Here is a 17,104-nt window from a genome sequence, read left to right as displayed (position 1 = left end):
CCACTGGTCCAAAATTGGATATTTATATTATTTTTGGTCTCTCACAATAACTTTCATCCATGTGTGCCGTTACCTGGAATAAAGACGATGCTATTTTCGTCTTTCCACCGACACGGACCGTTTTTGCAACCTTGTTCAAAATAAAAACTGGTGCTAGTTACCTCACTCTTCCATCTCCAACCTTTACGAGCTTCATCTTCTTTCCTACTCATCCTCTGTGTTTGAAACTTCTTATACATCAACAATTGAATTGGTGATGTGTCTCTATGGCAAGGTTGCGGTGGTTCACACCTCCTAGACATCAACAAACCTTGGTCGGAGGTTTATTTCATGCCCTCAACAGGTAAATGTTCCATTTTGGTATTTTACCCTCATTTTGGAAAATCAACCTCATGTTTATCTTTTTTTTTTAAATTATCTCGAAGGGCTCCAGATGCTGATTCTTAGGATGGATTGATCCTCTAATGTGTGTTTTAATGTGTATTTGTTGTTTTATAACAAACTCATCAAAGCCTCTAAATGTGGTAAACCATTAGAAATACACCATAAACATCTTTATTTAACAAATCACAAAAGTTTGACGTTAAATTCATGACCAAAAGGGCTAAAGGAACAAAATAAAACAATGACAACAAAATAATTCTAAACCATTACATCCAAAAGACATTCAAATCCACAAAGTACTCCTAAACCAAAAGATAAGTTTTTAAAGGTATATTTCCCAAAGAAAGGATCAAAGTTTTCAAAGTCAAATGACTGGTCATAAAAGGTATCACACACTTATGTATTTGCTTCTTGATCACCAAGAGTTGTGCCTTTATCATGAAATTATGTATCTTGATCACCAATAGTTTCACCTTGATTACCAATTTCAACATATGCATCTTGATCACCAACAGTTGCAGTGTGTTGCAAGTTGAAACACAATTTATTACTACGTAATTGACTTCATTCAACTAATTGCAATCTCCTATTCTTAGTGTATTCCAGTGTCTCATACCTTACCAAACTCAATTCAAGATTTGGGACCTCTTCTTGATTTTGGTTTACTGTATGCAAATCAACAACCGGTGAATTCGATTTTGGTATGGGCATTCATTTGGTATTTCCTCAATTATGACCCAAGGTTTAACTATTGGAGACGTAAAGTATGTAAGTAACTTAGTTTCATTATGTTCAATGTATACCTTGATGATCTTATTATGTTTAATGTATTGTGCAAGATTAAGTACATCAATATCATTCCCTAGAGCTCTAAGACCAACCTCAAAATTTCCATTTGGGTGTTGATAGTGATAGTAAATGACTAGTGGTACCTCATAACCAACCTATCACATCACCTTGTCTAACTCATGCACATAGAACTCGTCCATGTCTACGAAGTCCACGTGGTCTAATTTTCCTTCAATATATCTTATCCCTGCGAATTTTGTGAATCTCCCTCCATGATGGAGTTTAATAGTGAATATGGTGAGATATCCTTCTATAAAAAATCATGAACAAAACCAAAAGAACATTACTTTATACTGATTGTAAAATCTTTTTATTGTTCCAAAAAAATATAAAAGAAACAAAGTACGTTACCGTAAATCCGGATTACATCAAAACCCCTATTTCCTGGCCTGATTTCCCACATTTGGAGCATACTCAGATAACGAACTTGCAATTGCATTTGAAGATCAGATGTAGGATTTTAAGAAACGATTAACATTTTTTAATCAAGAATGACAATTTAGTAGGTAGAGAGTGAAGGGTCATTAACTCTAACCGTGTATGTACTTCACTATAGCGGTATTCGATGACATAAAGGTGGAAAGATGAAAATACCCTCGTCTTTATTGTAGGTAACAACACACATGGACAGAAGTTAGTGTGAGGGACCAAAAACAATAGAAAGATCCAATTTTGGACTGTTGGTGCACCAAATATATATATATATATATATATATATATATATATATATATATATATATATATATATATATATATATATATATATATATATATATATATATATATATATATATATATATATAGGGTGTGGATCCGGTAAGGACTCAAAAAATGGTGAGGACTGCGAGAAAAATTCTCCAACACCCACTTCATCAAGATCACAAACGTCAAACTCATTACTTGGAGGTGACGTGTTCGCATCCGACGCACGTCCGTGGTAATTAATACGGACTAGAAAATTTAATCACGTGTGACGAATATCAATGAAACGTTATGTAAGTGAGTTTTATTATTTATTTTTGTTTTATTATATTTATTATTATTATTTTTCAAAAAATTTCAAAAAAAAAACATATATATACTCGATTTTCAGTTTTTTTTATTTTATTATTCGTTTTTTTCTATTTTATTATTTTATTATTTTCAATTTTTTGTGTTTTATTTTATTTTTTAATGTCTTTACTACATGTTTGAAGTTACTAATGTTTTTTTTTTTACTTTTTTAAAATCATTTAAAATTATTTGTTTTATTTATGTTTTTAAACTAAATGACGGTTCGAGTTTTTAATGTTTAACAATTATAAAAGTTTTAAATAATAAAAATATTAGGCATCATAATATTTCTCCTTGATTCTATTTTTGAATCAAATTATTTTTAGATCATAAAATTTTGAACCATAGTATTTTGGAACATATCATTTTTGAATCACATATCATTTTTGAATCACATGTTTCTGGATCAATAGTATATTCAATTAAATAAAGTTTTTGTTCAAAAAACAATTTTTGGATCATTATATATTCCGAATCATCTAACTTTAAATCATAACAAATATAATTAAGGATCAAAAAAATAGTTGAATCAAAATATTTTTAGATCATAACAATTTAAGGATAATAAACATGTTGAGTCATAACATTTTTTTAAATTATAAATATTTTGAATCATTTCATTTTCGATTATATTACGTTTAACATTAAAAAAACTTATAATATTTTAAAATAGAGTTTGGTATCTGAACAACCTTATTTTTAAAAATTTGGTTTCAAAAAGTTCATAATATATGATATATGATAAACCATTAAAAAGATTTTTAATTTGGCGAACAAAAATTTTCACGCCTCATCAAAATAATTTTACGAGAAACTCCATCATTTGCTTTTTTTGAATTTGTATAATTTTTTTTGTTATATTTTATAAAAACTAATATTTATTAAAATTAATAAATAAACACATCGAAAACTTATTTTTAAAAAGTTCTTTTTACAAAGTCACTAGTATATTGAGTAGAAATATTCCTTAAATTTTTATGATTTTTGGAGATTTTTTTTCTGGGTTTTTTTTATAGAAAGTAAAAAGTTTAAAAATATTTTTTTATCACATTTTCATGATTATGCTCATTTTGTAAATGAATTAAAAAAATCGAAGTGGATAGAAAAAAACCCCAACAAATAAGGGGTCAACGAGTGACAAAGAGAGAAAAGAGGAGGAAGGAGGGAAAGAAACACGCATGTATGGGGCATTTTTTTTCCTTTTGCCTATTTAATCCTCCAAACAATTAACATTTGCCGTAAAAATACAAAAATCTCATACATGATTACAAAAACGCAATATCATCTCACGAAATTATGAAGATAAATAAAATTAAATCTTAACCTTTTATTTTTTCAATCCTAAAGCAAAGATTTTGTAGTTCGTGTGAATCGAGTAAACGAAATGAAATCAGAGTATGAGTTGAATCTAGAACACAAATTGTAAATATAATCAGTTTAAATCAATTGATACTTCTGAAAGAAGCAAGAGTAATGTAGAGTAAAGAACACAAAGTGCCAAAAGTTACCCTATCCCTATTTATAGGAATGACAGAAGTAAGAAAAAAGTACATAAGGGCTAAACCTGAACGCTTCGACATCTAAGAGTGCCCTTATGAAATAAATACAACGAAACATCATTACAGACTTCGACATAAAATAGGACATAAGACATTTCGACACCTCACAACATATTTCGACCTCTACATTCTCCTCCTTTGTGAGAAGTGTCGAATCTCAAGTCATTAGCATCTTTGTTTCTTGATGAAGTACTCTTCGAATCTCCATGTACCAAACGATTGTCTTTCGAATCTGCTTTATCTCCTTATGTATTTCTTTTGCAGTTATTGATACGAACAAGAAGATTCGTGTACTGAGAATTCGTATACTTTTCCACATCCCAAACTTGGAATAAGAACTTTGTAATCTTATCCTTCTTATTCTTCCCAACGAACACAACACCCAAAGGTTTAACACATATCTCTCTATCTTTGAAATTCTTCAAGCTTCTTTGCACTTTTAGCAATGATTATGGCATAGTAACTTGTCGACCCATTGCTAGGGCAAGCTCCACATCTGTCAAGGCTAGACAATTATAATAAGTGTCTATAAACAGCTTGATATGTGCGAACCCAATTAGAAAGTCTTATTTGTTGGTCATTTGAAGCTTCGATACATCCACACTGCTCAAAATATTTTCAACATTAATGAGATCATTTAGATTCATTAAAGGAAAGTCTGCCACTGAGAAGTCGAATGCTACATTGTTAGCACGAACCACAAAGTATCGAAAGTTTTGCAACAATCCTTCAAACAGTGTATCCTTGGAGATGTTTGAAACTTTCACAATTTTTACCAAGGACCAGACTTCCTCTTCTTTCTTTCCAAGCACAACATGAAATCTCAACTTAAGCCTCTTGCATTCGTCCTTATCTTCAAACTTGTCTACCAACTGATATTGAGCCGAGATAAACATCACATGATTGATGAGAAAATCCAACTGATTGAAGTTTGAATTCTCTATCTCATAGATCTTCTTTGGTATCTTCTCAAAATCATGCATGGCACCAAGAGAAACAATCTGTTCAATTGTTTCGTAACAATATTGCTTAGTTGCATCTCCTTTGTCAAGACCTGGAGGATCATTCTGCCTTTGTCTTAGAATGCTACTGATCTGCCTTTGTTTTTCCATTTCTTTTTCCAAGGAAATCTTTTTGTCTTCTTTAGTAGGATCGATCTTGATACCCTTCCCTTTGCCTTCCATTTCCTCCTTTGATGGTGGTGGCTTCGAACTTGAACCCCCAGCAGTAGAATCAATAACTACTCCTTTGGTTAAGGGCTTCGAAGTCATAGTGGTTGAAGTTGTTGACATTGAAACAGGAAGTGATGTTGGAATTTGCGTACTCATCACCTTCCCAACAACGTTTCCTTAAGAAGTATCCTTCGATGATCCAGAACCTACACTTTTTGAAAAACCATAGCCAACCCCTTTTCTCCGCCTTGCACCCCTGTTTTAACAGGTGGGGCATCACTTGGCATCAAGATCACAAATTTAAGAAGAGGAGCTAGTTCAGATTTGAAATTTGACTCCAATGAAGAAAACATCTGAGATAACGATTCCTGAGAAAGAGAAGATTTTGGAGAAGACGCAAGCTTCAAAATAGACTCCTTCAAGCTTGCAAAAAATCTTCCATCTTGGTAAACACTTGCGAATCCAAGGTTGAAAATGCATTGAAATTTTGCAACAAGTTTTCGAATGGCCTTAGAAACAATATCCAACTTTTTATGAAGAGAAGAATGACTTTGTTCAAGCTTAGTCACCTCCTTCAACAATTCAGACTTGAGGGACTCGACTTAGAGATTAACAGACTGTTCCACTTTCTGGACTTCTTCGACAAAAAGAGTATGTTGTTCTTTTGCTAAGTCACGAAGCTATTTTACCTCATATTGAAAATTCTCAACATGACATTTCAAACGTTATTCGTGCTTCGATTCAATTTGTTCCATGGCAGTCTTCAGTCTATGTTCTTGAGACTTCAAGAGCACATCAACTTTGATCCCAGACACCATATTACGATTCACAGTGTCAGCTTGAATCTGAAGTAAGGAATTCAACTTTTGATTCAATATCTTGAACAGCTTTCCTGACATTAACATGTGATCAGGAATATTCTCTTCCTATGAGTCGAACTGTATGTCAGCAAATGAAACCATAACATCATCTTCATCATGATCAACCTCAAGAGTTGACTTTTCCCCTTCGGTTGATTAAGAATGAAAAAGAGAAGTGATAGGTTGATTGAGAATGTTGTGGAAAGTAGATGAAGAAGTTGAAGCTGGTAACGAAGTGGGTGTAGGTGTAATAAATGGTGGTAAGAAAGTAGAAGTGTCTATGATGGTTGTTTCGATAGTGGAGGATAAGATAAGAGAAATAGGAACAGTTGAAGTGACAACAGGAGGATTACCTTGTGCTTCGAATGTCGACACCCCATCACCCATGTTGACATTTGTGTCCATATTAGATATGTGCACATGGATGCCTGAATTTCGAACCTCCTCCGTAACGGATTCAGTAATCAAGAATTCGGGATGGATGGATTTGAAGAATCACCCAAATTAGTGGTTGTGTCCACATTAGATGCTTTCACAGAGCCACCAATACTTCCAGTCTCCTCGAAAGTTGACTTGACCGGAGAGTCCCTTTGAGGTGAATTAAAACCTATATTATCATTGTGAAGCGGAGAATGATCACTGTCATCTTCAAATTCTGTTTCGGCCACCACCTCATCAAGAGGATATTGCAACCTCTTTTGCTTCTTCTCGATCTTCTTTACCATGTCATGGATTCTTCGTTTCTTTGAAGTAGGAGAAACTGGAGCTGGTATTTCACGAATGACCACACCCTTTCGATTTAGTTGTGGTTTGCGAATCCTCTTTGGTTTCGAAATAGAAACCACCTTAGGTGATGAAATAGACTACTCAGGAAAGTCTTCAACAATAGGCATCCTTTCTGGTGAATGTCGATGGGGAGGCTTCTTCTTCTTTTTTAGAACACCAGTTTTCGATGGTACTACTTCCTTTTGAATATCCTGAACAACAGGTTCTTGAACAGGCTTCGTTACCTCCTTCTCGACTGACTCAGGAACATATTTAGGTTTTTCAACCTTTGTGGATATCTTGGAGCATTTACCGCGTTTGGAAGTTCCTTCAATTCCCTTTGGTAACAAAACTCCTATTTCAACAGTAGGATTGATTGTGGAAAGATAAGAAACAAGAATAGGGTTCGTCGAATCCACCTTGTGAAGCATGTCATCCAGAATTCTCGCAATAGTAGGAAATATCTCCTAGTCATCTTCAACAGTTTTGGGATATTGATAGATTGTAAATTCTACTTTGGGAACATCAGAGGGAACAAGAGTCCCTTCCTTCTCATAGACTTGTTGCAGAATCAGACTCCAATATATAGCACACGAAACACCATTCGCAACATTGGTGTGTGAGATACTTGTACGAAACTCATGCCACAATTGAGTAGAATAATCAACAGTCATATCATAATATAGTCCTCCAATCATGGCATACACTTCATGTTATGGCATACACTTCATGTTTAGCTTTATCAAGACCAACACTTCGACCCATCAAGCATCTAAGAAATATCCCAAACAGGAAGTTCCACATACACAGTAATGAAGAGTTTTTAAACTGACTGATGGTGAAGGGGGTTGATGACCCATCTCATTGAACATGTGAACCACCTGTTCATTTGTAACCTCATAGAAATGTCCAACATTTGGAATGTTCAAGATTTGAGAAAACTGTTTCTTCGTGAGCTTATACTTCTTGTCGTTGGTCAACTGGAATGTTACCACTTTAGAAGTTTTGTTGAACACGACTGTAGAACCAGCCAATGATTCCATGTCATCGGAACTCAGAAGGAAGCAACTATCACAGTGGAAAGAACAGAATGATTGAGAGAAACAATCAACATCTTCAATTCATCTGGGTATTTTGAAACATCTGGTTGAACCCGATAATTGGAACTATGGATCTTCAATATGGGTTTAGATGTAGCATCATCAGTGGTTTGAGAAGGATCAACATGAACATTGGTTGCCGCCATTGTTAGGGGTTGAAGGTTTGAGAGAAAAGATAAGTATAAGGAAAGAGAATTTGGGGAAATTTTTTAACCAGGATACATAAAGTTTGAATTTGTGACCCCCAAAATCCTTTTATACTTAGTACATAGTTTGAATTTGAAGCGGTTATTCAATAAAATTGTGCCACGTGTATCCTAGGAAAGTGGACCAGTTGCCGTAAAAGTCGCCATGTCTGAAAAGTAATGAGTACTTTTTCCTAGAAAACCGTGAAGCAACCAAACTGTAACATCAATCAATCATTTCGCTAGCCCCAAGAGGATAAGAACCATCACTGATCCTTCGTTTCGAGGCATGGCTCATTCGCTTTTGGGATATTATGATTGTATTAAATTGGGTTTGACTCCCCTAAATTATCGAATTAGTGATATTATGATTGTATTATATTGTGAATTTTATGTACTAAACGATGAATGACCTATATACAATTTTGTATTTTATATAATTTTTGTGTTAAATTATGAATCGATGTATAAATGAAAATATTAAACTGTAAAAATTACAATTCCCTTCGTACCAAAAAGACAAAAAAAAAAAAAAATTCAGGATTTTAACATGTTTAATAAGCATTGTGTACATATTTACTTATAAATGGGATTCTTACGGTTCTGAATCTTTTGTGGTTCTCATTTGAACCCTGATTTTTTTGTCTTTTTGGTACGAAAAGGCAATTGTAAGTTTTACAGTCTAATATTTTCATTTATACATCGATTCATAATTTAACACAAAAATTATATAAAATACAAAATTTTATATAGGTCATTCATCGTTTAGTACATAAAATTCACAATTTAATACAATCATAATATCACTAATTCGATAATTTAGGGGAGTCAAACCCAAACTCTACCACCACCACCAACTAACACACGTTAGCACCAACCATCTATGTCATCGTCGCAACCATCATTCATTTCAAACTAAATATGTATATAAAATAATGCATTGTTAGCGTAAATACTATATTCACAGTTTAATAAACTTATTAATTCACTAATTTAGATTTTAACGCAACAATTATAAAAGCTAATACATTCTTACATATTTACTCTACAAAAATACTATGAAGAAAATAAATACAAATATTCATATTTTAACATAAAATTCTTAAAAAATCACAATTTAATACAATCAATTTACAATTTAATACATAAAATTAACAACTTAATATATTAAATTCATAGTTTAATACACAAAAAATATACATTTACATCCATATTCTCTACTTAAAACTTACATTTATACCTTCAAATATGTGGGCTAGTGTTTATTTCAAATTTTAATTTACATAATATTCACAATTTAAATTTTATATATTTTATTCAAAATTAAAGAAAATAAAATATATGTATAATGCTTCTTTCATCTCATATTTTAGAAACAAACATAAAATTCACAAAACAAATTAACAGCTTAATATAGTCAATTCACAGCTTAATGCATTTAATTCACAATTTAATACATAAGTTCACAATTTAATAAAATATATTTACAGGTTAAAAATTACATCTGATGATGTTAGGAGTCGTGGAGGTTGTATTAGATAACAGTTCACACACTCATCACAATTTACAACTTAAAAAACCAAAATTCATATTATTTGAGAAAACACTAATATAATAAAAACACGTTTAAATTCACATTAAAACTTATAAAAATTCATACATTTACTGCTTAAAACTTATAAAAAATTCATTTAATCACAACTAAAACTTATAAAAAAAACATGCATTCACAACTTAATACTTACAAAAAATCTTGCATTCACAGCTTAAAACATTTTCTAACTGAAACAGCCAGATATGTATAAAATCCATACATTAATAACTTAATCATTATAAAAAAAACACTTGTTCACAACTTATGTAACGTCCCGTTTTCACAACCAAAATTTTTCATTTTTATTAAGGTCCTACCAATTTATAAATATGTTAAAATCAGAGTCTTAAAGAAAGCGTGGAATCCTCAATGCTGATGATGCGTGTGTACAGTTTCGCATTCGCCTTCCCATAGACACCAATGATACCTGAAACAATAAACAACTGGATAAGCATAAGCTTAATACGTTTTACCCAAAATACCACCACATAACATAATAACAAACAACATACATACAGAGCCTTCAACCTGACTGGAACGCCGCACCAACTACGGCCCATCTGGACCATTCTCTGGGCCTTCGGCCTGACTGGTACGCCTCCCAGGCCTGCAGTCTATCTGGGACGCCCTGGATCTTTTGGCATTCATTCTATACTGGTCCACCTCAACCCACACCGCTCCTCCCGATCCTCCGTGCCTTCAGCTTACAGCCGGCCCTCACCGGGTATCTTGGCCTACCACACAAACCAGGACCGCCTCAACCCATTCCAAACACAATATGTCGACATATACATAATCATGATCAAGTAGGCACATAATACATGCAAACATCAATCATACATCTCACTACTGCCTACTAATCCTCTCACAACATACAATCCCGCTACCAATTAACCCCCATAGAATGTGTAACCATATGTAACCAGAGGTGACATAGCCACCCGAACAGATGGTCCTACTCTAGAGCCACAACCAAACAAGGAACAGGAAAGAGAGCCTAGACCAAGAGTTCCCAGGCTATCCTTCATGACCACAGATAGTCCCTAAGGGCACTCCGTAGATGATAACTAACAAGCATAGTTAACATACAGTTCTACAGATTATTACCATAAAGCAACATACTCAATAATCTGAGACAGATCTAACAGATCACTACATCATAGTAGTATACTCGATATCAGAACACAGATCTAACTGATCACTACAACATAGCAGCATACTCAATATCAACAATCCAAGGAATGCATGGTCGTATATACTCAGAGGTCAGATAGTAACCCGGACAGATGATCCCACTCTAGAACCACAACCAAAGGAGGAACATGTAAGAGATCTTGGATCAAGAGTCCTCAGTCTTTCCTACATGACTATATACAGTCCTTAAGGTATCCCTCTACTAACAGAGAAAAAAAACTAGTGGGCCGGCATTGGTGCCTTCGACCTACGGGTATAGTGAGGCGAAACTCACCTCGATATACGCATAGGTAACCACTGTAGCAATGAAGAACTCTACCGGCTTCAACTTACTTCCAATCACCTACAGGAAGATAATCGAGTCAATACCCGATCGCAGGTTATAGTCACTTGCAACAGCGACTACCCCACATGAAATGATGATTAAGGTTTCACATAAAATGACGATTAGGGTTAAGTAAGAACACTTAACCCATTAAGGACCTAATCACCTAAGGGTAAGACTAGTTAAGGTTTGACTTAGTCATTCTCGGATATAATACTAATCCAATCAATAGCCCAATTACGCGACCGATTATTGTCCAAAATAGAACTCCCCGATTTTAGGGTTTTCACCTAAAATGATAACTAGGGTTAGTGTTCCACACTTAACCCCTTAAGGACTTAATCCATTAAGTCCATTATTGCATTAAGTTAATTGTAGGGGCATTATTAAGTATTATGTAAGGTTTAATGAACATATTTAACGCGGGTCCCGACCAACTCTAAAACTAGGGTTTTCTTGACATTAGGGTTTTCTAAACCCTAATTAGGGTTTCCAACCCCAAACTCGTACCACTCGAGCTAAAGTAAACTGCTTAGGCAATTTAATGTTTAAAAAGTCGGGCACCACCCAATCCCACCTTGGGTAATGGTGGTCGACGGCGGTCCGAGGCGGCAGCCACCCATACACAGCGGTGGCGGCGATTTCAAGTGATAATTCCAACAATCCAAGAACACATAAAATTCCTACATCACACACACACACACACTAGCACCAAAAGAACAAGGAAAAATGCCTAATATACCCACCAAGATGGTGGCAGACGGCGGAAGAAGGTGGCAGCCACCACCTTACGGTGGTGGTGGTGGTGGTGGGTTTTCTTCAAAAAATATAACTTTTAACACCCCAAGGTGTACACCCCGCTAATTAATACGAATTTAGGGCAAAAAAGTAAAATATAAAAATACATCTTGGAGTTCTTAAGGTTTATTTATTTATTTATTTAATTACTTATTTTATTTTAAACGAAATGTTACAACTTAAGAACCTAGTATAGACATTCATTCACAGCTTTATAAACTTGTTCAGAAACTTATTATATTATTCAAAGTTTAAAAACATACTTTGTTTTCAGTGAAGCATTTCATCAAACAACTTCAATGCATCTTATATCCAGATCTAAGATTGTTCCCTTGCTTCAGACCCATGAGCACTAATGGTAAGTAGCAAAAACGGTAGTGCAATATCGACTGTGGTAGAGGTGGAGTCACATCGATGGTGGGAGCATCAGATCTGGATGTCAGATTTGTTGGCAACAATTTTTGTCAGATCTATTGTTCTGACGAAGCAAATCGGAGAAGTTTTCTTGTATTCCATCGGATCTGGAAGCAAATTAGATATTGAATTCGGAGTAGAGTGTGACATTTTTTGGTGTTCCGACGAAGTGCAATAGCCGATGTTAGGTGGTGGCCAGTTGTGATAAGGTCGACTATCAGATCTGACCAAATCTCACCAGATCTGATATGTTTTCCTTTTTAGAAAGAGAAAGTGAAGCTAAAACAACTTATTGACTCCAAATCTGAGACCATGTTGTGATCGACGATGGATGTGGAGGTATTTTCATCAAATATTGTTAGATATCTGTTTCTGTTGGTGGTAGGGTAACGATAGGGAAGTGAAATTTGCGGTGACAGTGATGAAGGAAGGTGGTGGTTATCACCGCTCGACGGAGCTCATAATTTGGACGAGAAAACCAAAGATCTTAAGTAAAAAATTGTAGATTTGAAGACGAAAATCATAGATCTGAAGAGGAAAATCATAGATCTGAAGCTAAAATTGTAGATCTAAAGAGGAAAACCATAGATCTGAAGCTGAAATTGTAGACCTGGAGAATAAAATCATAGATTTGAAGCTAAAATTGTAGATATAGAACCAATCGGAGCTTGTGGATCTGGTGGCGGTGGTTCGTCGGTGGTAAGAGGCGGCGTTGGTTCACCAGTGGTAGGAGGGGGCGACAGTCAACGGTGGTGGCTGGTGGCTAACTAGTGGTAATGTTTGTGTTCTTCAAGTTTGAGATGAGAGAGAAGATAACCATGTGAGGGTGTATGTAGCGTGTGTAGATCTGATATAACAAAAGATGAACGTGGGTTCTTCTGTTATACTTTAATAAAAATGGTTCTTAAGTGGTTCTTAACCTTGAGTGGTTCTCATTTGATCTTTTATATATATATATATATATATATATATATATATATATATATATATATATATATATATATATATATATATATATATATATATATATATATATTTATCTACAATAAACTTAGTTAGCAAATTTAACATTTGCATGTTAATACATATATCTAAGAGGAGTGCAAAAACAAAAATTATATGCTTGTACATATGCATATTTTTTTGAAAATATATGTATGCATAAAAAAAAATACAAATATGCTATAAAAATGTATCTTTTAAAAAAATTCTTTTTTTAAATATTATTTTCGAAATATAAGGCATATTTTCATATATTTGAAATTTTTTTAAATTTCTGAAAAGTACTTTATTTTATTTATTTTTCATTTTTTTAAATCTACGAAAATATTCCTTAAAATTTAAAATTAATATTTGAAAAATATTTCTTGCAAAAAATGCATTTTCAATGCACATTCATTTTTTTTTGTGTATATGTATTTAGAAAAACAACAATGAACTTTTAAAATAGAACGAAAAACTATAATGCACTTTCTAAATATAACCAAAAACAACAATGCACGTTGAAAATAGAACCAAAAACAACAATGAACTTTTAAAAATAGAACTAAAAATAGCAATGCACTTTCAAAATATAACCACATACAACAATGCACTTTGAAAATAGAACCAAAAATAACAATGGACTTTCAAAATAGAACCAAAAACAACAATGCACTTACAAAATAGAACCAAAAACAGCGATGCACTTTCAAAATAGAACCAAAAACAACAATGCACTTTCAAAATATAACGAAAAATATCAATGCCCTTTGAACATAGAATCAAAAACAACAATGAACTTTTAAAATAGAACCAAAAACAGTAATGCACTTTCAAAATATAACCAAAAACAACAACACACTTTGAAAATAGAACAAAATCAACAATGGACTTTCAAAATAGAACCAAAAACAACAATACACTTTCAAAATAAAACCAAAAACATTTCTTACATTTCGAAATTAATATTTAAAAAATGATTTTTTTTAAAAAAATTGTATTTTTAATGTATATTCACAATATTTTTTTGTATATACATATTTTTAAAAAACATATGCTTATGCATATGCACAATTTTAAAAAACATGTGCATATGGACATGCACATTTAAAAAAAAATATTTTAACACCTCTATATGCATAAGAGTAAACATATACATATACACATGAATAACTATATACATATGCATATGTATAAGTCTATAAATATGGATATGCATATGCATAAGAAAAAGTATATGCATAAGACAATTAAATACATATGATTATTATGTATATGCATATGCATAAGAACAAGTATATGACACATACATATTTATAAGTATATGCATATTCAAATGAATAACTATATGCATATTCATAAGTATATATATATATATATATATATATATATATATATATATATATATATATATAAGTATGTATATGCATATGCTTAATAATAAATATATGCATATGATATGCATAAGAATAAGTATGTGCATATGAATAAGTATATGCATATGCATATGCATAAGAATAAATATATTTATATGAATAAGAATAAGTATATGCATATGCATATGCATAAAAATAAGTATATTAATATGAATAACAATGAGTATATGCATATGATTATTACTTAAATTTTGAAATCAATACTTGAAAAAAGATTTTTTCACAAAAATGCATTTTTAATGCATATTCATTATTTTGTGTATATGCATATGTTTAAAAAGCATATGCATATGCACATGCACATTTGAAAAATACATTTTTCATGCCTTTATATGCATAAGAGTAAGTATGTATATATATATATATATATATATATATATATATATATATATATACACATATGAATAAATGATCATGCTTATGCATATGCATATGCATAAGAATAAGTATATGAAATATGCATATGAATAACTATATGCATATTCATGTGTATAAAAATAAGTATATGCATATTTATAACTAGATCCATATACATATGCTTATGAATAAGTATATGCATACGCATAGTATGACATATATATATATATATATATATATATATACATATATATATATATATATATATATATATATATATATATATATGCATAAAAATAAGTATATGCTTATTCATAAGTATATGCATATGCATATGAATATGTATATCCATATGCATATTCATATGCATATGAATAAGTATATACATATGCATAACATGTCATATACATAAAAATATGTATATGCATATACATCTGCATATGCATAAGAATAAGTATATGTATATGAATATGAATAAGTATATGCATATAAATATGCATAAGAATAAGTATATGCATATGCATAACATATATATATTTGTACTTAAATTTTATATGCATATACATCTTAAGACACATGAATATGCACATACAGATGAAATGTATATACATGAAAATATATTACGTATACGCATATGCATATGCATATTAAGATGTATATGGACATGCATACTGATACATTTTTAAAACATCACCCATGCCCGCTCGTTCTCTTCTTTTTTTCCATTTTTTTTCTTCTACCAACTGACGTCATCCTTCTTTTTCCCTACAATTAAACCTCACTGTAGTATTGTTTAATCGAGTATGAGAATCAAATCAGAGTAAAAGATGAACACAAGAAGTAAATAAGGTCTAGTTTAGCTCATATTACTTTCAGAGAACAAGAATACAAAACTGATAGTAAAACATGGAAAACTCTACTATCAACTCTATGTTCAGCTCCTATTTATAGGAGGATGAAAGTACAAAAAATACTAAGGCTAGATATTACGCTTCGTCAAAAAGATGCCTTAGTAAATACATAGAAAAAATTCGAAAGTTACAAATACACAGACTTCGACATATTACAAGATAATTCGACTCTACAATCTCCTCCTTTGTAATCATGTCTAGCTTCTCAATTCGTGAGAATCTGTGCAGCAAAATGCATCATTCTGCGAATCTCTGTATACCAGCTCATAAACTTCTTCAGCTCTGCTTTATCACCCTCATTGTTCTTTTTGCAGTTATTCATACGAACAATGAAATTCGTATATTGAGCTTTCGTATATCTTTCCACTTCACTTGCTTGAAACAAAAATCTTTTAGCTTTCCAATTCTTGTCTTTTGCAGCAAATACCAATCCCAACGGCTTCAAACAAATCTCCCCATCAGCATATTTCTTCAGTTCTGCTTGAGACTTCGACATTTCCATATCCACTTTTACATCCTTCCCAAGTGCCGTTGACAATTCAACATCAGTCAAGGCTAGACAATCATAATAATTGTCTATGAAAATTTTGATATGACCAAGACCTAGTCTCAAAATTACCTTATCAGTTCCTTGAAGTTGAGAAGCATCCATGTCTTTCAGAATTAAAGCAACTTGAATAAGATCATTCAAGTTAATGAGAAATCACATGCAACCTTGTTTGCCCTAACAACATGATAACGAAAGTTATGTATCATGTTATCAAACATTACGTCTTTTGTGATACTCAACACCCTTGTAATCTTGATGAGTGACCACACTTCTTCTTGTTCCTTTCCCACAACAACATGAAACCTAAGTTTCATATGAAGAAAGTCATCTTCATTTTTGAACTTCTCTATCACCTTGTATTGAGTAGTTATGAACATCATTTCGTTAACAAGAAAGTCGAGTTGATTCATATCAGAATTTTCGATAGAATAACTCCTTCGTGGTTTCTTCTCGAATGCATACATTTGATTGTATGACACTCTGGCTTCGATGTTTTCATAACTATGCAACTTATTAGGATCTCCCTTATCCATGTGAGGTGGAAAATTCTCACGAAGCCTCAATAAGCTTTGAATATGTCTCTGTTTCTCCATTTCAGCTTCTATCTCAGCCTTCCT

This window comes from Lactuca virosa, chromosome 8 (genome assembly GCF_052849685.1).
Source record: "Lactuca virosa cultivar CGN04683 chromosome 8, Lactuca_virosa_CGN04683_v6, whole genome shotgun sequence".
Classification (NCBI taxonomy): domain Eukaryota; kingdom Viridiplantae; phylum Streptophyta; class Magnoliopsida; order Asterales; family Asteraceae; genus Lactuca; species Lactuca virosa.
This window is presented reverse-complemented; position numbering follows the sequence as displayed.